Genomic DNA, 24,814 nt, shown 5'->3' on the forward strand with positions numbered 1-24,814 from the left:
ATAAGCACCAGATTTGGGAAGAAAAGTTATGGGTCTCCATTTTGTCCTGCTTCTCGCCTTGTGGCCGGTTTCCTCATCTGTATTATGAGGACTGGACCAGATGATCAGTGGTTCTCAAACTCTGACTCTAAGCCCCTATGATGCCAATGCTACTTCAACTATTTGCTTTTTAGGTAGAGGATCCCTAACTTATCCTATTATGCTTTTTCCCTAAGGGTGATATGTTGAACTGGCTTTTTCTCCTCCACTAAGCAAGTTTCCATTCCCCCCCAAACCCTCCCCAAACCCCTTGAGCGGAGAGTCTCATCTGAAATGTGAAGACAGCCCATCTCCCCACAGATAGCCAGAGACCCAGAGCAGTCAGGACAGCAGCTGAAGGCCCCTCTCCAGGCCGAGCCTGCAGTCATCTTGGGCATCCTGAGCATCCCTCAGCTGGAGGGGCTTTCCCCGCTCAGTGCCTGGACCATTGCCAAGAAGATCTGTCCAGCTGTAAGCCTGATTTTATATAGTTATTTTCACTTATTTTTTATTTCACAAGATGTAAACGAATCTGTTTAACTAGGAAATCACGTCCCTTGAAAGTGATTATAACCTAATTTGACATGCAGTATTTGTACACTTATTCTAGTGTTATGATGCATTCACCATGTTTACATAAATAGAGATTTCTGTATAATTACTACAAGATAATGTAAAGAGTTAATCACATGAAATCCCCCAAAATCTCATTTGGGTAAATTTTTTTTTTTAATTTGAAAGTAAAATTTCCTTTGGAAACAAAGTGGGCCCATTTCCAAAATGTTCTATAAATCATCTTTGAGAGCCTTAGAAAAACATCTCCTTTCTTCATCCATTCTTGTTTGCTCATTTATTGATAGAGTCAGATAATTTACTGTGTACCTATATGTGCCAGATACCAACAGAGATAAAATTGACACATTTCTTGCCTTCAAGAGCATTACATCTAAAGAAGTCTGGAAGACTTCTTGGAGAAAGGTGAAGCTCTGCCTTGATCTGTTCTGCTTACCTTTGACTTTCTACTATGTTTTCTTCATGAAAAATACATTGGAAGAAATATACAAGAATGATTTGCATAGAAAGAAATGGAGGAGGGAGAGAGGCCAAATTAGCATGAAATTCTAGAGGAAGAGTTGCAAATATTTGAAGTGTTCTCTTTTTATATCTTATTAGCTAGGAAAGGTATTTCCCCCAAACTGAAATATTTTACTAAAATTAAGAAGGAACAATCACATAAAGAACAACCCAATAGTTCTATACCAATTTAAGAAGGGCCTATTTGTCTCTCTTCCTGAGGTTAAATAAATGCTTCTCTTTGCACTGAGTTGCTTCCATTCATTCTGTTCATACCATATGTGTAGCCCCATCTTAGCATCTTTGAGGGTTAAAATTTAGGAAAAAGGCCTGCCAAGGTAGATCACGCTGTCTGAAGAGTATAAAGAGGGCTGGAAAAACGTCTACAGTGGCATCAGTGCTGGAAAGGTGAGGATGTCACTGCAGGTGCACATTTCACAAACAACATACTCTCTTGTCACTTTCACTGGACGCTGCACATTCAGGTGAACCACGGATGAGAAAGTCCTTTCATTTCCCCTGGGAGAGCTATTCCTCCATCAACACGTTCCTTCTCTCAAATCCTTGGGCTCTTCTCTTTACTGTGTTTTCTAGAAGACAAATAACATTTAGACATAGTTGTAAAATAATATCTTCGGTGAAATAGGACAACTATTTATTTTTAGGATGAGTTCCATACAATTCCCATCCAAAAATTGTCAGGATGAGAGCTAGAGATTCAAGAATGGAGTGTCCCAATACTTCAATGAGATGTTACTCAAATCAGTGTGCACGGGTAAAAGTACCGAGTATGCCTTATTGTTCATGAGTTCATTTAGTTTACTTCAGAAAGAAAGAACCCAAAGTATACATCGTTTGGCCACAAGGTCCTACAGAACTGAAACATACTGTGTATTAGAGTGAGCATGGTATTATACCATGATTTGTTCAACTATGTATTCCTAAACTATTTCTAGAATTGACTTATTCCTAAGCCATCAATTAGGCAACCCTTAAAACATAATACCCTACAGGCTAGCTAATTAACCAAGTACAGCCTATTTGCTATGTAGGTTTTCCATTCAGGTCTGAGTTCCATTTTGTCCTCCCATTACAGATGCATCATAGAGTCATCTTTGTGAAGAAGCATAATAATGTACTTTGGATCCTAGTTCTGCTGTGAGTCCCATGGTCCTAGGAGCAAGTTACTCAACCTCTCAGTGCTTTGGTTCCACTTGCTGTAAAATGGAAATAACAATTCCCATTGTTGTGGGGATTTAAATACCTTATCACAGAGGGGACTTAGAGCTTTGCCTGGCACATTGTGAGGGGATAGTCAATGTGTGCTAATTATAGTGGAAGCTGCAGTAATCATGCTGGCCTTGGATGGCATTCATACACACTCACTGCTATATTGTACCTGTTCATTTTCATTCAGCCTATTCCCTAAATTCTAAGCCCTTGTGAAACATTATTAATGCCAATAGGAGCCTAAGGTAATGAAAAATAATCTGAGTATATGTATTCTCTCTACTTCCCCAAATCCCTAAGGTATTTTTGTCTTCCATCAATGTGGCTAATTGTGAAGTGACTACATTCATGACCACTTTTTTATTTGCATATTTGATGTTTCTAGTGGAAACACTAGACACTAACAATGACACTATCAATAATATGGGAAACTTCCTGATTAAAAAAAAAGTCCCTTTTTATTGTCTGCCTCTCCTTTTGGCCCACTTTCCTTTCTAAGTGACCCTACTCACCCAAGCCAGACTACAGAAGATGAACATGCAGGAAGTGCGAAATTTCCAAGTTTCACCTTCCCTCTCCTTCCACCAATCTGTGCTTATTAAGCTCCTCGGGTAAGTTTACTTATATTTGACAGGAGTTCTTTATTGGCAGTAATCATCTTAGGAAAAGAAATGCTCTTTCCTGCTGCATCTGTAGCATTTTCATAGAGCCACATCCAAGATAACTGGATATAGTCTCAAGGGAATGACAGCAAGTTTCTGAGGAGAGTCTTCTCTGTAAGAGCACCACATGCCCCAATTTTGAGGCGAATGCCCCAGTTTTAACATGCTGTCTCCCCTGTGTTCCCAAGAGCAGATCTAATGTTCTCTTCCTCCAGGTCTCTGTTGATTGCCTGAACTGTGATAGTGCTGCTTGAAATGGCGAGGGAATGGGGTAGAATTGGAGTTATCCAAATCAAAAACATGTCGGATGAGACTCACAATCCAATAATAGACACTCTATGAGGCCTCCCTGAGGGTTGTCGGGTTTTTAGCAGAATATTAGCTGGCTACTTAACACACTCTATTGTCTTCACTTAAAGGCTCTAAATCCGGAAGCTTTGTTTAGTTTTACTAAATAAGATACCTAAGGAAATGGAATCCCTTTTACTCTCAACTACTATGGATGAGGGGAAAGCATTCCACTGTATCACTGCTCTTTGCACACTGCAAGAAAATGCACTACCATGAAGACCTGTGTCTGGTCTGCTTATTAAAGTGTTCATAGAATCATTTAATGCAGCTACTTTTCCTTTCATGCTTTTCAATGGAGGGACATGAGAAATAGGTTTTTTGTTTTTAATTTCCTCTAAGCTCTAAAATGCAACATTTTGGATTTGAGAAACCCAAATAAAAGACAAAAAAGTACAGCAGTGTCTTGCTAAATGTTATATTGGTTTCTAAATAAGCTTAGGAGAGAGCTTTAGTCAAAACAGGATTACAATTTCTCTGGCTCACCTTCTGCAAACATAACTTGCTTCTGCCTGTGGCACACCCAAAGCGGAATATTAGATGTTAGATGTGAGATTTATAAAAAGTGATACAGACAGAAAAAAAGCAACGCTTCTAATAAATAATATATTATTATAAGAGAAACAAAGTGATTGAGTAATGTCACGCTAAAGACTCCTCTCCAACAGCTAGAACACCTGCTCCAGCATTGTTTTTGTTCAGGTTTGTTTTCTTTGCTTGGTAGAACTACATCCAGGAAGAATAACCTACATGAAGTCATTTACCAAGGTGACTAAACTACCTTCCGTTAGGATGTCAAACTGTCCCAAATTGGGAGACCAAATAGGAATTGGGATGTTGGAGTGAGCACATACTGTGAAACACTGATGGTTATTCTCATCCTAACTGCTCACGTGGACCTCAGACTGCTTTTGAGAAATCTCACCAAGGCCCAGGGACCATTTTACACACTGCCTTTCTAAATTTTACAGTGAAAACAACCCAAACTGGAATGAATCAACATGTGTAAAGGACTGTGAGGCAGCTCTTGTCTCTCCCTAGATCTCAATGATTGTTACAGAGGTGAAGTTTCCAGTCATTCCTCCAGCTCCAAATTGTTATTTGATCTATGGCAAATGTCAACAGTTACTGGGGACCTATTTATTTCTATTGCATGGGGGAAAATGCACCTTATTTATCAGAGGGATCAAATGTAGGCAAGAGGCCAAAATGTGGCTGAAAATTTACAAGTGTCCTGTGATCAATATTAATAACAAGTTTGGGCCTTATTTGGTTAGAAAAATCATTATTACTAAGTAAGAACAAGCTTGGATGTTGTAAACACATTTCTTATACAAGATTCCTGATTTATCCACTTGCTATCTAATCTATAGGCCACAAAATATATAGTCATCTTGATGCCATCCATCCTCAAAGCACTGACATCTCCTATTCTAGAAAAGGCCATTTCACATAGTTTTCTATTATAATAGCTGAACTTGTCTCTTAATGGGATTCAATGGGGTTTCTAGAGTAGAGGGAAAAATAACAATCATTTCCATTTCTTCTACGTCTTCAAAGCAAGATTTAGCAATGATTTCACATCTTTTCTAAAGGAACAGGCTCTGAATCTTGGGCCATGGGAATCAGTTGTGATAATCATGCAATGATACTCTTGAACCTCTAGTCTTTTCTAAAGACTATTTAGCATGGGTTGGCCTATATTTGCTAGGCAGTCTGGGAAGCTGAAGAAACAGAAACTTATTTTCTCACAATTCTGGAGGCTAGAAGTCCAATATCATATTGTTGGAAGGGTTAGCCACTTCTGAGCCATGAGGAAAGGGTCTGTTCCAGGCCTTTCTCCTTGGCTTATAGATGGCCAACTTCTCCCAGTGTCAAAAAAAGCTCTTCCCTCTTTGAGTATGCCTGTATCCTAATCTCTTCTTTTAAGGACAGAAATCATATTGGATCAGGGCCCAACCTGGTGATCTCATTTTAAAGGCTCTGTCTCCAAATACAATTACATTCTGAGGTGCTGGGGGTTAGGACTTCAACAAATGAATTTTGGGAGGATACAATTTAGCCCATAAACAGTAAGGGATGTACAAGTCATCCAGCCAATACACGGGAACAAAACCCATTCTGTCTACTTCCACTTAATTCTAGTCTTGGGTTAGTGATTATTGCATGGCTATATGAGTCAACTTTTTCACAACTTAACATCGTTGTGCTTTAACTACCTAATACCGCATGCTTGGAAACTTAGACTTTATGCACGAGTGTGGAGGAACATATATCAGTGTGCAGAGATCCTGGATATAATAACACTCTTATGATGCCACTTACTTTTTATGGACTGTAGAGCATTGAGCTCTGATGCCCAGGGATCCTTCTGGACCTACTACTTTTTTAAACAGTAAAACAGCAATAAACATAACATTAAAGTAAGTTATCTAAATTGCAAATTAATGTAGCAACTGTTTAGCATATAACTAGACAAATGCATATGAGAATGTTCATCAAGCCTATATGGTGGGAGCCTCCTGGCATGAAGAGAAAGTCTTCAAGTGTGTCCTGTGACATGTTTTCAGATAAGTCACTGGTGTATTGTGGCCAACTTGGGATGAAGAACTTGGAAAAGTTGCCACGTGTGCAGTTCATTTTAGGCAAACCACTACTTAGCTAGTTGATCTGGGGTTCTGGGCTTTTCAATAAACTGTACTTCATTTCAGGGCTGTGGATGACATCAGAGAAGTGTTCTAAGTCCATGAGAATCACTTGTAAAGAAAAATACCCAAAAAACTTTTGGGTGCCTGCTTTGTGCTGAGCACTGGGGGGTTTGAGGTGCCTGCCCTCAAGGCTTGTGGACAGGTCAGACACCTACCTGAGTGATGATAAGACAATGTGCTGATTGAGAGAGGGGCACACTGGCAGGACCACGATTTGGGGAGACTGAAGAAAGCTTACTGAGAGTGTAACATTTGACCAGGCTTTGAAACAATGATATCACAGGTAGAAAAGTGGGGCAGGTCATGGACATTTGAAAGTGTGTGGCATATTCAGCAACCAGCACGTGGTGACGTGGCTGTGTGAGGGGAGTGAGAGAGAAATGGGAGTTAAGGTTTGAAAGCAGGATAGGGACACCCAGTCAACGGCCTTGTACACATACTAAAATGTCCAGATACTGTCTTTTGGACAATGAAGACCAGTATTTATTTTTTTTAAATTTACTTTTGCTAGCTTTATTGAGATGTAATTGAAATTTAACTTTGTATAAGTTTAAGTTTTACAATGTGTTGATTTGATATATTTATAAATTGTAAAATAACTACCACCATAGTATTAGCTACTCCCTCCATTGTGTCCCATAATTACCATTTTCTTTTCGTGGTAAGAACATTTAAGATCTACTGTCTTTGTAACATTCAAGTACATGATACAGTACTACTAGCTACAGTCACCATACTGTACATTAGATCCCCAAACTTAACCTTGTAACTAGAAGTTTATGACCTATGACTGATATCTCCCCATGTTCCCCAACCCCTGGTAATTACCACTCTACTCAGTTTTTCTAAGTTTGGCTCTTTTATATTCTACATGTAAGTGATATCATATAGTGTTTGTCTTTCTCTGACTTATTTCACTCAACTTAATGCCCTTAAAGTCCATCCAAGTTGCTGCAAACAGCAGAATTCCCTCTTTCTCGTGGCTGAATAATATTCCACTGTATGCCTATACCACGTCTTCTGGAGTACCTGAATCTGGTTTCATCATTTTAAAGTAAATACTTCTAGCATTAATGTAGCAGAAGACCTAGAGGGACACACTGGAACTATTTTGAGCTCAGAAAACTATGACAAAGAGCTCAACTAGGGCAATGTCAGCAGACAGCATGGACGACAAAGTAGAGAGAGTTATAGGATGCAGAAGGAACAACATGAGTTAGATGCAGGGTCTAAAAGAGAGAGGGAGGTCTTCCTTCTTTACCCTGAATTCATATAGCTTTACTGGTGTCTCAGCACAGGATTTTGCTGAGGCCATTATGTTACCCCATATTAAAAAAAACAAAACAAACAAACAAAAAAAAACAAAACCATGGCTATAAAGATTGCCTATAGATAGTGTAGAAATGCACCACTCACTTTTGCCATTGAAAAAACCCCCACACTTGTTTATTCAATCTCTGATTCACTAACGTTTTTACATTGACAAGTTAGACAAAAGTGAAACTGCAAAGACCAGTGCTGGAACTTCCCTCCATCAATGATATCGGCAACTTCTTTGCTGATTAGATAATCACTTTGAATGTTTTCTTAACTTTTTATGCTGTTCACAATGTAACAGCTATAAACCCAAGATACCTTTAATCTGTATGATTGACATTTCTCCCACCATTTTCATAAGTTTTCAAATCAACAATTTACCAAGCCCTGATTTGCAGCATGTGCTCATTTTCAAGGTACAAATACTCCCACCATGGCTGAGTTCAGGGTCCCAACATGATGCTATTGAGCACAAAGTGGGAAAGAGATGAACAGTATCGCACCATCCTGTAGTATTTTAGCGCAGGATACAATTGACCTAAACATCTCGAGAGTACAGATGAATGTGGTAAGATAATTGGGAAGGGAGAAGTGTTGAATATATATTACCTTTCTTTGTAACATGATTTCTCTAAGTTTTCCTTATTTACTTTTTAATAGTGGTTGTACCTAATCAGCAACTCAGAAAATTCCTGAAGAGTTAGCCATCAGTTCTCACAATCTCAGCATATCCTGACTCATATGAAGGATACACTGAGGGTGAGCAGAGAGCTCTAAGGCAGTCGCTCAGGGACCCAGGCTGAAAAGCCTCCACCGTCTTGCAGCTGTGCCATCTAGAAAAGACTGCCTCCAAAATTACGACAGAAAGAGGTGGGACGGTCACATGAGTTGGACAGAAAATGACATATTTTCCTTAAAATTCATTTTCTTGAAATGTTTAAAAGATTACAATTTATGTCAAGGCTGGTAAACGTTTTCTTTCTCATGCTCAGGAATTGGAAACACTGAGTTAGTCTATACATTGTCTGCTATGGTCACACCACCACAAGATGAAATATCTTCTTGCAGGGAACCAGAAATCTTCCTGACCAGGGGCACCTGGGTGGCTCAGCTTGTTGGGCGTCTAACTCTTGGTTTTGGTTCAGGTCATGATCTCCGGGTCGTGAGCACAAGCTCCACATTGGGCTCCGTGCTCAGTGCAGAATCTGCTTGGGATTCTCTCTCTCCCTCTCCTTCTGCCCCTCCCACCACCTCAAAATAAAGAAATAAAGTCTTAAAAAAAAAAAAAATCTTCCTGTCCAAAACTGTCCTTTTCATAGTCTTTCTCATCAGTAAATAGAACCACATACAACCAGTCATTCATGTCTGCAACTGGGGACATTTGTTCCCCTAACACTTAAAATCCAATAATTTGACAACTCTTCCTCCAAAACATGACCTGATTCTTCCATTTCTTTCCACCTGCACTTGGAGGACTCTGCTCCAAAGCCACATCATCTCTCCCCAGGACCGCCTGAAGAGCCCCCAACTCCCACGACTTTCTTCTTTTCCAAACTTCCTCACTTCAACCCATTTTCCACAGTGCAGCCAGAATACTTTTTAAAATGTTAATCAGATTATGTCATTCCACTGCCTAAGTTTATTTTCTATTAAGCTTAAAATAAAATCCAAATTTCTTAACTTGCCTGACATAGCCCTATAGACTTTGATCCTGTCTGTTTCTCCAACCACATCTTGTTCCCTTTTCCCTTTTTGGAGTACTTCTGTCACACAAATGTTTTTGAGCTCTGTGAACATACCAAGTCTTTGCCTACGCCGTCCTCTCTACCTGCAATGCTCCCATGCTTGCCTTCGAGTTCTCAGCTCAAATATGTCTTCCTCTGAAAGATCTTCCTTGGTTGCCTAACCTAAATTAATCCTCCCTAGAGTTTTCCCATAGAACCCATAGTGCTTATTACGAATTATTTAAGTTTTTATTTAAATTCCAGTTAGTTAACATACAGTGCTATATTAGTTTCAGGTGTACAATACAGTGATTCAACACTTCCATACATCACCCGCTGCTCATCACAAGTGCGCTCCTTAATTCCCATCCTCTATTCAATCCATCCCCCTGCCCACCTCCCTTCTGGTAACCATCAGTTTGTTCTCTAAGAAATATGGAACACTTCATGAATTTGCCTGTCATCCTTGCACAGGGGCCATGCTTATCTCTGTATCATTCCAATTTTAGTATATGTGCTGCCAGAGTGAGAAGAGTACTGACCACAATTTAAATTGTCTGTGTGTGCATGTGTTCAATGTCCATCTCCCCTACTAGAATGGCAGTTCATGAAAGCAGTATGTTTCATTTGTTCAGGATGATATACCCAGTACCTATATACCACCTGGCACATTTTAAGTCCTCTTGGAGACCGGGAGGAAAGAAGAGAAAGAAGAAGAGAAAGAAAGTAACAAGGAAAGAAAGAGAAAAACAGAGAGAAAAGGAAAGGAGGCAGGAAGGAAAAGAAAAAGGTAGTCAAGCTAGCATATTTTCATTTCTACTCATTTTTTTCACTAACAAGATGGGTGACCTTAAGTAAGTCACATAACCCGCTTTGTCATTTTTCCTGCCCGTAAATGTTTGAGCGTCATCCTAGATGGGATGCCGTCAAGAATAGAGACAACTGTCTGCATTTGTGGGGGAGGGAGGGGAGGAAAGTTGGAGTAGAGGGGGGGAAGATCTAGAAACAGGTCGGTCCTACTGTGGGGTTGGGTCTCTGGGGGTGGGGAGAAGGCAGGGGGCGGAACCTCAGATACCTTTGTTTTGCGAAAGCAAGGAGCACCCAGCCAGTGATACAGGAACTCTGTTAAGAAGATGGCACTGCATGGTCCTTCCAGGCCGATGGGCTGGTGGACTTCCCCACCCCCAGCATGGAACAAGCACCGTGATCCTGTAGTGGAGGAGAAGAGCACGGAAGCGGCCCTGGGAGGCCCTGAAGGCAGCTTGCCTCAGAGGTGATCCGTATGGTTTGGTGACTGTGGCAGTACTGACACGTGCCCAGCAGACAGATGGCAACCAAGGGCACACACCCCACCCCTTCCAGCCACCTCCATCACCTCGGTACTATGATGAGAGACAATCTCAGGGATTTGATGGGAGGAAGCTCCAGAGACTGGGTTGACATGACTCCCTCCTGCAAAACAAGGCCTCGAAATAGGAGAAAAATTCACACAAGAATGGCTATATGTACTTGCACACCTGAATCTATGAGTTGAACTCCAACCTGCCACATAATAATTTTGATTAGTTTCCTTTGTCTTCCACCTCATTAACCATGTGCTCTTGGTTCCTCTCATCCCTCACTCTTGTCTGATCTCTGTCTCCATCTATCTTCTCCCCATTTCTTCCTTTTATTCTTCCTTCCCCCAGTACCCTCCTCCAGACATTTCCTTTTGTACTGCACACTACCTTGTAGCCCACAGAATCCAGAGCAGAAGAAGCCGAACCCCGAAATGGAGGCCCCCGTCTAGTCTCTGCCTCCCTCATGGTCCCTCCAAGCTCTGTGGCCTCAGTCATGTTTTCTGATGTTTTAACGCCTCTCTTGTCTCCCCTGCTCCCCCAGTGATTTTCTGCAGTCTCCCTTTTTCTTTCCATGTTGGTCCTTAGGACTCTTCTGTGATTTCACTAATAAAAACATTTCCATTAATCAAAACACCTTAAAAAAGAAAAAGAAAAATCTCTCTGCCTATGATATAATGGCCAAAATCCTTCCCCTGACTTTCCGTACTTCTCTAAAATGGAAGACTCCGCACTCACTGCTTCCACGAGTCTCTTACCGAAACCCTTTTCTCCAGATGGACCTGGACTTGTTACTAAATTCACACACGTCTTCATCTTATCCAAGTCCCTGCTTTTGCACCTACTGTTCCCTTACCGAAGTGACCGCTCTCATCCTCTCCCCCTGTGCTCATATCATCACGTTTCAAGGAACAGCCCAGGCCTGCTAGAAGCCTCCCGGTGCACACTAGCCACGTAACCAGTCCCCCATACTCCCAAACCTTACAGCTTTTATACTTCTCTTGGACTCTTATTATCACTGTCATGTACGGTTATTTATCTTTTTAGCATATACATTTTCCCTTCTGAATGAGAGTATTAGCTCTTCACCATCAGGGACTTACCTTTTTACTATTAGTATTGTTGTTATTATTCTTTTTAACAGTGAAAACAGTGCTACACATGTAGCAGGTTTCTCCTTAAAGATGCACTGAATAACACTTACTGAATGAATCAATGGCATCAGCTTAATATATGTCTATTAATTGAATAAGGAGACATGGTAAGAACAAAGTGAGGATGTACGGAATAAGTGAATGCCTGCAATGAAGCCAACAGACTGCCCAGATGTTCTCACCCACGGGGAGAGTTCCACAGCTCCAAGTCACAGTTGGATGATATTTACAAGGCTTAATACCATCTTTACTGACTTATCTCGAGTTTTCACTGATATCAGAAATAAATGTTTTTGTCATGCAGCCTAATTTAAAATTCTTGGCATATATGAGCATTTTATTCATAATGGGACTATTTATAATCATGTGTTTTGTTTTAATACAATTTAACTCAGAGTTACTATATAGAGACCATTATATTTTTCTGATGGCCCAGTAAAGCCAAAGATATTTTAGACGCACATCTGGGCCAGAGGCCATGACTTTGGGGATGAGGGCATGGGGGTACAGAGAGGTTAAATGCTATGGCCCCACGACACACAGCTGAACTGGTGAAAAATCTGGTCTGGAATCCAGACCCCCTGAGTCCCCATGTTGTATTGTTTCCTATACCCTGGTGCCTCTGTCAGTGAAAGGATGAAAGGACAGTGTGCAATAGGGACACTCCCACCCCACCCCATTTTTAAACACTATAAAAGATGACAGCACAACGTATTCTGTGCTGTGAGCAGGAGCAGAATTTCCAGCATCCTGAGCAAGTCCCTGTGGCAGTTCCACTCAGCTCAGGCTGGACTGAGATGGGTCCATGCGTTTGATCCAGCCCAGACACACGTGCGATACCCAAATGAGCTGCAGCCAGAGCTGAGACTCAACCACGAAGTGCAGGAGTGGCCAGGTGGGAAAGAACCGCCTCGGCCCCACATGTGTGTGGCATTTAGGATCGTCAAGGGCTTCTGCTTACTCCATCCAATTCACCTTGACTCATCAGACTTCAGACCTGTCTCAGCTCCGTGCGAGAGGAGGCCCAATGTACTGGTCCTCCCAGTGTCCCACATGTACCTATTAACAGTGGCCTGTAGGTCACAAAAACATAACCCACCAGCACAGGTAGGTGATACAGGAAAAAAACAAAAACAAAAACAAAAACACAAACAAAAACTTGGCTAATTAGCCAAGAGATTGGATTCCAGAGATAATCCTGCTGTTGTTCAACTGTGTGGATTTGAAATTAGGTATTCAGTCTACACACTTGACTCAAAAGGGGGCTGGGATTAGAAAAATGCTTTCCATACAGTGCTCAGATAGTTTCATAGAGGTACAGTAGAGTCTCCTAGGAGCGTCTCTGTAGCTTTATCAGCTGCGTTATCACACTGGGCGTCCACGCCTCCCGACCTGACTTCACAGCTGTTCTGTCTTCACCTGGGTCAGTATCCTGCATTATGCTTAATCGGAAAAAAATAAATTCTGCTTTAAAAACAATAGTAATAAAAACAAAATTACTGTGGAAATCCACTGGAGTAGCTAATGTCTAAGGTGCCTACCAGGTCCTTTAATCTATTAGACATTTGTGGGCAGGCTGAGCCTAGGGTGCTGTTCAAATCATCCCAAGTAGGTCTGATCCGGCCTGGGATCAGTCTGTGTTTTTAAAGGAGCCCACCAGAGAGGTTCTTCGAGAAACACCCCTTCCCCTTGAGGATCCTCCAGGCCATAAAGCAATCCAGAATTCTAGTTCAAATCAGGTCATGGATGAAGTAAATGCCTTGTAGTTTTCCCTAGGGCTTAGACCCACTGTGAAGAAGCTCTGATCTGATTTAATTGAATTCATTTCATTGAACATCAATTATATGTTAGGTATTCGCTTGGTACTGTTATGTACCAAGGGGCTGATAGTTGTCCTTTTGTTTTTTGTTGCTGTTTATTTGTGTTATTTTCTGTTTATTTTTCCATACTTCACACAGAAACTGTAACTCCTACTTCTCCATAGAGTAGGGAAACATAGGGACTGGTGTCCTTTCTTGCCCTTACATATCTCCATTGAATTCTTCCAATCCCTGCTTAACACCAACTGGGTGTCCATTACCGAATGAGGCACAGGGATAAACAGAGGAAAAGTTCAAAGAACATGGGCCCTATCTTCAAGGATTTAGAGTGTGTCTGAGAGAAGGGCCTCCCACAGGTAACACCAGCAGGTAACAAAGGAAGAGTGCTAAGCCAGCTCAGATCACCTGCCAACGGTAAACACTAGATTTACTTGGCAGAATGAAAAGGGCAAGCTAGCATTTTTAGAGGGCTGACCTGTTTGTTGATGGACTAAAAGAGTTTGGACCCAGAGAATGATCCTTATGGGAATGGGGAGAGAGTGGAAAGAGAAGCCCCAAGGAGCACTAAGGGGGCTGGCCGCTCTGGAGCCAAAGCCGGCGGTGTGGAGAGCGCAGTGCGGCAGGCAGTCTCTGCCACTGCCTCAGTGGAGGTGGCCCACCAAGTGCCTCACCTGCTCCGGATCTCAATCCCTCAGCTCCTCCACGGAAAGCAGCTCCTGGGCTCCTATTTATCTCAAAGATGCATCTCCATTTCAATGCGTTTAATGCTTGCCACGTGCTTGGAGCTCACTACCTGTGAGAGAGGCATGCGTTATTATTACCATAATCATCGTTTACCACCTGCCTGCCCCACTTGAACCCATTACTCATGCCATCCCTCTCCCAGGAGGGGCCTTTCGCCATCTCCCAGGGTCCTATACATACGTGCTCTTTGGGGGATGCATTTACCAAACGCTAAATCTTAAAGCGGCTACTTCCAAATGCTTGGGGGAACTTGAAAGGGAAAATGGTATTCGATTTGGATTCCTCAATAAATATGCTTATTTTTTTCAGAAGTTGAGGGCGGGTCAGTGTCTCTCAAAGGCAGGAAGAGAAAACAGCCTATGGGGCGACATAGAGAAGGTAAGAGCCGACATACCCAAAGTAGGGGTCTTCCTACACTCGCACAATCTTTCCCCACTTTCCTCTTTCTCCCATGATCTCGGTCTCCTAAGCCAGTAATGATAATCTGGGAATAAATTTGCATTTTCTAAGGGAGAAATATTGCCAAGCCTGTTAATCTCATGCAGATGTGATGTTACTTTTACTATGTTGTAATATGGCTTCTTAAAAAACAAGTCGGAAGGGGGGGGGGATGCCCACCAAAAAAAACAACAAATATTCGCCAACCCATATGGTCAGTAATTGCTGTTTAATAGTCCTCCTATTACAAACCTGAGAGGCAGCAGTCTGAATTACCAGTAGAGTATTAATAAACAGGAATGAGTTAATAGTGCATAAAGACCTTCTAGTGGAACAGTGGGGGAGTTGAATATTCTTTTCTTCAGTCAGCTGTAAGTAATTACTGCATGGTGTGCTTCTGACTATTACCATAACAGAGCAATTGGACGTGAAGAATGGATAATAGTACGGACATGGAGGTATTTTTAGAATATCAGCAGTGAAGCAGGTAACTGGCCTACTCCAGTAGAAACCTCTAAATAAGTTTAGAAGACTTTTTTTTCCCCTCTCCTTATGACATTTAGCCAAGGTAGAATTTTAAAAAGATCAATCTAATAAATTATTTAAAATAACTTTACAAAGAGGATGCCTGTGATATGTAAATAAGAAGGCAAGAAGGGAGGAAGCAAAAGTGTAAAAAGCCCAGGCGGACGGCAGGCATGGAGCCGACGTTACTGTAACTACATAATCACAGGTTCCTTCTTGCTCCTTTGAGAGTACAGTCTGGATGCGAATCTGCTTGACTGGCTCCCACTGGCTGCTCAGGTGAAAGTGAAAATATTCAAATCAGAGCTGTAACTATGATTGCTGGAGTTGTGGGTTTTCTAAAATTGAGTTAGTCATCCTCGGTGATTTAATGATGCATATCATTTATTTTAAAATATTATTACAGGGGCATTGACTGAGCTGCAGCGCCTTCTTCGCGGGACCGTCCATTATGCAATGCGGCAGGGTATGTCATGGGCGGCGGCAGCCGAGATATTGTCTCACGGAACACCATATGTTCTCAGGCGAAAACAGCTTGAGACTTTGATTCAGAAAGCGGTAATTTTGCAAATGCACACAAATATCATTTAAGGAATATTTTGAATTTTTTTTTTCAGGGTATAGGTCCTTCTCTTGCCTCCTGGCTGCACAGGCCGATGCTGATTTTTCAATTTGCAGGTTTGTTAAGCATCATGGAATGTTTTGGTTCTCAATCAAGAATATTCTTCCCAAGTGGTTCCAAAGTCCTCCGCTTGAAAATAAACGTGTGTCCTGTTTGTCTCCTAGCAGCATGCGTTCCAATGTACAACAGCGGCACAGGACAGAGGAAGGCAATGCCTTTGATTGAACCATCCCATAGGCTTTTAACCTGCCACTCTCCTGGGCTGGGAGCTTTCTGCAGGCCAGGCGGCATGCTGTCTTCTTTGGGCGGTGCTGGCAGCTGGAGTCCCGCGGGGATGCTTAGGAGCCAGGACCCGGGTCCTCCTGCTGCGGGATTCCTGTCCTATCTTGTAGCACAGGAGCTGAACTGAGGAGGGGCTGTCTCAGCCTCAGGGCTAATGACCTCAGAGACCCACCTGAAAATGAGGCGCCACCTATGAGACAGGTGGCGATGCTTAACTGATCTCTGCCCAGTGCTCTGAAGTCTGACAAACAAACGTGTGTGAGATACACTGTCGCATTTATTTCTCCTGAAAAACTACATTATTGTGTCTGAGCTCTGCCAGCCAGCATATTCTGATTCATCTAGACATGGCCCCTTTCTTGCCAAAAGATGCTGCGGTGAAAATTTATACCTGTGTAGTTTACCTCTTTAGCTGGTCGTTCTTAAAAGAAGTCAAGGGCACACCTGTGGAGGTGTCATTATAACCCAGGGACAGCAGTAGCTTCTCCCTGTTGCTGGTTTTCATTTACTTTTTTCATGTATTTGAAAAAAGAATAGTTCTCTTTCCCTCAAGTCTACAGAAAGACGAGGACAAAGGAAAATCTGGTTAATTAAATACCAATTTTTAACAAAAGTTTTCACATAGGACAAAGGTCAATGGTCATTTCTAGAAAGTGCTCAAGACCTCATGATTTTGGGCAGAGTGTTTAGCATCTTTGAGGTTTTGATTTAGTGAGATTCTGAGCTACTTAAAACCAACTTTGCATGTAACCACACTCTCTGTGGTCATGAGTATGCCCCATAGAAAGTCATTCTTCACCCTCATCAGTCATGAACTTCTCAAGGGCAGGGGCTATACCTCCAGGGTTTTACACCTCAGCTGACCACCCTGTCTGGCACGCCAGCACATAACTTCCCCAGGAGGAGATATCACCAGCAATCGGAGCTGTTGCTATTTCAGCTCTAGAAAACCCTCTGGAGAGCAAAAGAATAAGAGGTTTTTCCCAAGAGTGAGAGTAAGGGGAGAACGGAGGCTCCAGTGCCTTTATATCTCCATTTAGCTCTAAGAAGCTCACGGGGAAATAAATACCTGGAGTTTTTAAGAATCCAAGTAGTTTCAGAGGCCACCATTTTCTCTGAGTATTTTAGCTGGTCCCTCTCTAGTCAAGAATCCTTTGTATCTTCAGGTATTCCCATTGAAACAACTTAGTAGGCCAACACTTCGCAGGTTATAAGAACTGGCAAAAGGGTAAATTATTTGGAATTGGTTATACAATTCAATTCGTATAAAAATTTCCCGACTGGTTGAACTCATGGGTTATCATGACAGCCAGTAAAACTCACAATTATTTTTCAGCATTTGGTAAATAATCCTCTGAAATGTCCAGAATGATATTGCATATAATAGTAATTATAACAGAGGTCTAAATAACGTGGTCTTTACCTGCTTCATTGATTTCATCTCCTACCATCCTCCGCATGGTCTTATTTCAGTTCCCCCATCACCCTCAGCTTATCCTTGCATCCAGGTCTTTACGCCATCTATTCCTTCAGGCTGGGAGACATTCAGCCTCAGTGTAAATGTCATCTCCAGGAGACTATTCTTAACAGTTTTCTGGGCATTCTCTAAACATGACTCTGCTCTATTTTCTTAACAGCGTTTATACTAGTTGATATTTTCTTGTTGGCATGTGTGCTAGATCAAACTGTTCTCAATTTTTAATTCCCACCCTGCTATAACATGCATGCCACGTAACTACAGGTAGAAAATGACCCCCACCCAACTGACATTAGGCTTAGCTATGTGACTAACTTGCATTGGGTAATTAAATGTTGGCAGACTTGATAAGAACAGACTTTAAATATGCTGTGGGTCTTGCTTATGTCCTGGTGCTCTTACTATTCCCTATAAGAAAAACATATCATAATTAGTCATTTTTTGAAGAAGAATGAGGACACTGTTAGAATAAAACTGAACCTAATCAGAAGCCTAGAATCAAACCCCCCATGACCTGAAGTAGCGCTGTTTCAGCCAACCCACAGGACCATTAACAAGAAAATAAACACTTGTTGTTTGAGCCTCTGATATTTGGGTTTGAGTGTGAGGCTTATCATTCATCATTAATGTGGCAATTGCTAATTAACATGGAAATTATACCAGAAATGGCCTTCTGCTGTCAAAATCCTTTAAAATATGCATCATTTGGTTTGGGATCATGTAGTAAGTAGAGAGGAAATGATAAAAAATTATAATAAGAAGCTGGAAAAAAATGACAATTCGTATTATAATAGTAACAAAACACTTGATAAAACCATTGTCTGCAATAACTTAGAAGGCAGAAGAATATACTACAGTCAATTACTATGTGGGCTGGGACATTTCTGAGGCAGAATATTCATGGTATGAGTTGGCTGCTATCATCCACATGTGATAAGTAACTACAAGAGAGAAATGAGCTTGGGAAAAATGGACTAGTTTGCAAGGAGGAATGAGGGGACTTGAAAGAACCTAGAAATTCTGGGGATTGTAAGTTTGAAAACTTAAACCATTTCCCTGTAAATGTGTGGCATTCGAACACTGCCGTATAGCAAAGACAAAATAAAAAAAGTGGTTGTCACACCCTCTGTTAAGACCCCTGAAAAGATTAAGGAGATCAAGGGTGCAACTCATAAATGAGCAAAGGACCTACACTTACATCTAGAAAGAATCATGTCTCTAAAAGAATAGTGGGTTAGGCATTTGGCACATGTAGTAGACCAGAATCTACATGGGAATCCCACAAAATATTCTGGGAGAATTGGTTTCGAAAAATTGCCACTAGCCTGGATTTAAAAAGACTATGTCTGTTTGAGATACATAAAGATCTCTGGGCCCCCAAAATTTTACAGGCAGGAAGCAGGCTGAGAAATCTGCTCAGCAACAAAGAAGGGCATATTCTCCAGTACTTGTCAGAAAGGCCAAGATGAAAAAGGAAGAAGCTCCAAGGGCCGAGTAGACTGCTGATCAACTCTCAGGTGTAGAACCAGGGCCTAACCAAGGTATAAACCAACCTCTTTGTAGGGGAACCAGCAAAATTTACCCAGAAGAATTTCAAAATTGCTATAGAGTTGTGACTTCTATCTTTCTCCTCGTTTTCTCCGTGTTGAATGCAAGTGTTCGTTTACCCTGTCCCTATTCCAACACTGTATGTTAGATATGTGGAGGCAGATAACACATCTCCTCAATTCACAGATGCCATAGATGTCTAAATCAAGAGCAGTTCCATCTAGACCCGACATGGATCATGAGATCATGGACTTTGAACCTGATGCCATAACTGGGTGAGCCATGGGGCGCCTGGGTGGCTCAGTCGGTTAAGCGACTGCCTTCAGCTCAGGTCATGGTCCCAGGGTCCTGGGATCGAGACCCGCACTGGGCTCCCTGCTCGGTAGGGAGCCTGCTTCTCCCTCTCCCTCTGCTGTTTCCCCTGCTTGTGTGCTCTCTCTCTCTGTCATATAAATAAATAAAATCTTAAAAAAAAAAAAACAACTGGGGGAGCCTTTGTAGGTTTCCTGGGATGGCACTGAGTATATCTCAAATGCAGAGGGATCCTAAAAAATTGTGACCAAGAGGGAAGACACTGGTAGATAGATTGAATTATTACTTTTAATTCTTCATTTATTTCCTAGCACAAAATTACACACTCACATTTTTTTCCATAGGACTTAAAGGTATTCCCACTATGAATGAAAAATATTTCCTTGATCCATTCATAGTGGGTTTGGCATGTGAATTGTCTTGGTTAATAAAATGTTAATAAATGTGACAGAAGCAGAGTTTTAGACTTGCTGGCATGATCTTGCTTGTTCTCTTGCACTCTTGCCATTCTTCATGAGAAGCACAGGCCCCAGATAGCAACTGGTCCAGGGATTTGTTTTCTCCGGACTAGTGAATCAGATCCCAACTGACAGTTTCAAGCCATGGTAAGCTGAACCCTACAACTCCAGCTTACCTAAGAATTGCTAATGAGGTAAGTGAGTGTTTGGTGTTTTAATTCAGAGATTTCAGAGCTATTTGTTTCACAGCATTATTGTAGAAAAAATTCTGGCTGATACCATTTACATGTTTGTTTATCGTCTGCTGCGTGGGCATAAAAGGTCTAAGAAAATAGGAATATTTTCTATATTGTTCGTGTATATATTCCTGTGGACAGAAACATTCTAGGTTTATGGTCATTGCACAATACACATTTTAAATGGATAGATGAAAATGTAATATATAGTAAGAGACTACCAACTTATTTCTATTTTTTTAACATTTTTAAAAATTTATTTATTTGAGAGAGAGAGAATGCACAAGCAGGTGGCAGAGGCAGAGGGAGAGGTAGAAGCAGACCCAGGAGTCTGATGTGGGGCTCAATCCCAAGACCCTGGGATCATGACCTGAGGGGAAGGCAGACACTTAACTGGCTGAGCCACCCACATGCCCCAAGAAACTACCAATTTAACACTAACTATTAGAACCCGATTTGGCTATCTCATTTACTGAAAACTTAAGGTTAAATTGGCAGTGGGCACAGAAGAATGGCATACCTATAGGAAAAGAAGCCATTTGGAGTTCTTCACAAGAAAGCATTAGAGATCTCCTTAAGTGGCGTTATGAATGTCTGATACAGAGACAGCTGTAGTGATGAGAATAGCTAATTCGGTTGAGAAAAATTATGAGACAATGTCCTAGTTGTCTTTATATCCATAGCTGCAGCACAAAGTGGGCTCTCGATTACATGTATTCTAAAATGAATCGATTTTCAGAGCTCATAGAAACTTCTTATACCCTATTTGGCTTTTAGTTATGGAAGATATTAAGACATCAGCAAATAATGCAGGCCTGTGCTTAATTCTTCACTCTGCTGGAAATTCTCTAACTTGGGAGGAGCTAGATTATGCCTGTGGGTCAAGCAAAGTACTCTCTTCTCTTTCCACAGATGAAAAGTGAGGAACTCTGCAGATACTAATAGAACTTGGTTTTTAGCTTTTTGTATTCTCCAAATCAACTCCTGTTACTTTCTTATTCTTCCTTAGCGATCCTTTCCCTTAGCCCAAACATCCCACCCTTCATTTCATGCAGTGATTCCTCTGAACAGTCTATTTTCCATCCGTTGTCACACAGCCTCTACTAAGGACTACATCCTGTGCTAAATCCTGGGGATATAAGCTAGACAAAGTTCTTGCCACCGAGGTGTCTATTGGAGAAGGAAGACAAATAATTGGATGATGTTGTTTAAAGTAAATGCTACAATTGAACAATACATCATAAGAACACAAAAGTAGGGCATCTCGATGATACTGAGGCACCAACAAAGAGTGGGATTTGAAATAGAAGAGGAGATACAGAAAGGAGATAGTGATGTGAAAGAAATATTCCCAAACATGTTTTTGCTTATGCTTATAGGAAGGGTGGCCCCCATATAAGAAAATAAACACCAGTGTATCCCTAAAGGAAAATTACAGGGATGAGCAGATATACACTTTAGTATAATGGAAGAGGAAAAAGAAAAAAAGAGTTTGCAGAGTCCTAGAAGACTCTCTCCCACCATATAGTATACATACCTTACCACAATCTTAAGGAACATGATGAAATGTCAAGGAAGCAAAAAACAGCAATTATTCCAGGAGAGAAAAAAGCAAAAATCTTTTGAATGAAGCAGTTTTGTCCACTTGTTGAAAATGCCTTTATTTTTTTTTTTCTTGGAATGGCACTGGGAGTCTATAAAGAGAAATTAAAAAGTAAATGAAGAAAGTCTAGAATGTAAGAAGAAGACCAAATTGTATAATAGAGGAGAAACCAGGATGGAATTTGGTCTGCCAAGACCAGGGTGTGAAGGGACAAAGGATCATCAGAGTCTGGAGCACTTCACAGAAACTCAAAAACAATTCTCGTGAGTTGATTGATTAGACAAGAGAAGGTGCCCTGAGGCCAAGGGGTCAAGAGTTTATGTGGTCAATTTAAAAGTTTTCTGACTTAGCAGAAGGCATTTTGAAGATAGCTGGAAAATGTTTAGTTAACTGAATTTGTGAAGTGAATGTATATCCCCCAAAAGTGTTTGTTCTATGTCTGCTTTCTATTTTTTAATCTTTCATATCTGTCAGAATGAAATTGTGCCAATGACATGGAAGAGTTAGCCTTTTAATGCTATTTATCTTTCCTTCCCTCTGTATCACTCTGCTCCAACTTCTACTCCCACCATCCTGGAAGGCTACGTGGATTCAATATTCTAATGGCAAATCTTATTCTAATACTTCCTGAAAACAATTGTTTCTCATGTAAGTGTATGTCTTTTTAAAAGAAGATAATTTTAGTAGGAGAGCATATCTCCCAGAGAGCATATAATTTCCCAGACAACCTTGCTTTCAAGGGATAACATTAATAGGAGTTTGACCACATTTCTTTATTAACTGCGATACAAATAAGGAAAAATCATAGATAATTCCCTCCCAACCACAAGTTCTAATACACAAACTATAAATAATTTTATGATTCTTCAGACAGAAGCCAAAGGCAAATCAAAAAATGGTGCAAATAGGCAGATGCCATTATATCCTCTTTTTTCTCTTTAATTCTTTATAATCATCAACACATGTCGTAATTGTTATTTTCCATTGTCTTCCTTTATATATTTTTATTAACGGTGCAAAGATACAAAATATAACTGAACATTGAGAGGGAAAAAAATACCTTGAAAAAAATTTGCCTAGTTGAAAACAGCTTATGTATTTACATGCCTATTTTGTATTATCAAATTGCATATCAAATTATGTATTTGAGCTTCATAACAAATTTGGTAGGGTAGTGTAGGGAAGGGAGGTAGTGCATCAAAGTAGGTAGGGAAGATGGTTTTTTAGTCATTAATGCCTAGATAGAATCCCGTTGGTTAGCTGTAGGATGTAGGGCAGGTTAGTTAATGTCTCTGAAGCCCAGTGGCCATTGTTTGTAAAAGAGGTCTAATAAAACCTACCTCATAGGTTTATTGAGAAGACTAAATGAGGGAAAACAAAGGCCTTGGTACATAGGATTAAATAAATAATATTGATTTATAAAGTAAATAAATAAATATAAATACCATCTAGGATCAGTATGGCAAAGGTATTATTATTTTTTCCACCTGACATACGTGTCCGGAAGTGTGACTAACTACACCATTGACCACACTGAAGGAAAATTCTCGCTTTTAGCTTGCAATATTCAGTGTCCATGTTTAACACTTCTAACAACAACAACAACAACAAAAGAACCTATTAGGAAAATATGTATTGATGCCATTTTAACTCAGTTATTAAATATCTTTCTAACGAATGTGTCCATCTAGTTAACAATCTTTCAAAAATGCAGTGAGTCACAGTCTGAGCCCTGACAGAGCCCTGAAAGATCAGGCGGTCTCTCCCCCGCATTGCTAGCCAACTCTCACGTTAATGACATAATTAAATGGCTATAAAGTTCCATAATTCTTGCTCCTTTAATTAACCAGAAGGAAACCTCTTATCTTCTCAATGTTGAAGATTCTGCTGTTTCATTCTGTGTAAGTTTCAAAAGGCTACTATTCAAATTCCATAACAATTGCAAAGAGCACTAATTATTTTTAAAAAGAACGAAGTGAGAATTTGAGCGGAAATGCAAACTTTCAGCTAAAATTGTTTCTGTATAGCATGCTGTGAGTTTTCACCAGAAGTTGTTCTAGATGCCAAACATAAACTTAGCAGAAGCCAAAAGCACTGAAGCAGATGATTCCTTCGAAAATTCTTCTGGACTCAGGAGGTGGAGCACTAAGACACTTCCAAAAAGATTCAAGTTCTTTATGAGGAAAAAGTGGGAACTTGGGATGAGACACAGAACACACATTGTAAATCGGACAAAAGTTTCTTAAAACCTCTCCCTTTGTTCCTCTGACCTTCCATTAATTTAACAGTTCTAATTCAGGTAGAAGCTGAAATCATCTCAATTAGAAGCACAATGGGGAATGGCTACACATAAAAGGAATCCAGTGGTATTGTCTTGGCAGGAAGAGGAAGGTGGGGAATTTATATTCTATAAGCTGTTCCCACTTCCTGAGGAGCATGAGCAAGACCCAGAACGCAGAGTGGCCTGGCTGAGCATGGGGCTCTCTGTGATGGAGGGCATGGTGCCTTCCCAGCAGACACTCAAAGAGGACTTTCCAGGACAGAGGCTGGCTATGCTATATAGCACAGACTCAAAAAGCATCAACCAAAACTGAGGTGAGTCAGAGGCATCCGGGGGTTACCTGAGAGTGCTGACCAAACAACAGAAGAGCAGGTCCCAATTCAAACCTGCAGACATCCGTGGGGCAAAGAGCAGCCGGGCCCAGGAGAGACCTGGCCACGGAGGGCTGCCGGACCAGACACAGGACAAGGACTCAAGCCCCCCTTCCCTCTGCCTCTGATCAAGCCCCTCGGCAGGCATGTACCTTAGGGTAGGGAAAGCTGTGCCCAAATGTGTGCTTCAGGGTGTTACCCTCGCTTGGCAAGCCATGTGCCCTGGGCTGGAGTCAGGAGTTTCTCTGACATCAGTCCTCTCAGAAGAGTGGCTTTCTTGGCCTTTTCGTATTTCATTCTAAGTTGAAGTCTGTGTTAGCTATAGACACCAGGACATCATCTTGAGGAAGGGAAGGAGGAGGGAGTATGAGGACAATCCGAAAGACAGAGCATTTTCCTCAAGAGACTAAGTCTTTCAAAGAAGACTCTATATAAACCATCATAACTTTGAATGGATTGAATGTTAAAATGAAAGGAGACCCCACAAACCAGAAATGACTGAAATATTGCTAATGGATAATAAGT

At 41.1% G+C, this 24,814-nt stretch overlaps 1 long non-coding RNA gene and 1 other non-coding gene across 2 annotated transcripts; both read right to left on the reverse strand.

Moving 5' to 3' along the window:
- Positions 1–433: 433 nt before the first annotated feature.
- Positions 434–17,207, reverse strand: LOC113937745. The gene is made up of 3 exons (XR_003524705.1): positions 17,073–17,207; positions 14,064–14,185; positions 434–1,682 (listed from the first exon to the last, which is right to left on the reverse strand). It is a non-coding gene; the product is annotated as an uncharacterized LOC113937745 (long non-coding RNA).
- On the reverse strand, positions 9,511–9,619 carry LOC113938774. Its single transcript, XR_003524981.1, has one exon. It is a non-coding gene; the product is annotated as a U6 spliceosomal RNA (small nuclear RNA).
- Positions 17,208–24,814: the final 7,607 nt, after the last annotated feature.

This window comes from Zalophus californianus, chromosome 8, assembly GCF_009762305.2.
Source record: "Zalophus californianus isolate mZalCal1 chromosome 8, mZalCal1.pri.v2, whole genome shotgun sequence".
NCBI classification, from domain to species: Eukaryota; Metazoa; Chordata; class Mammalia; order Carnivora; family Otariidae; genus Zalophus; species Zalophus californianus.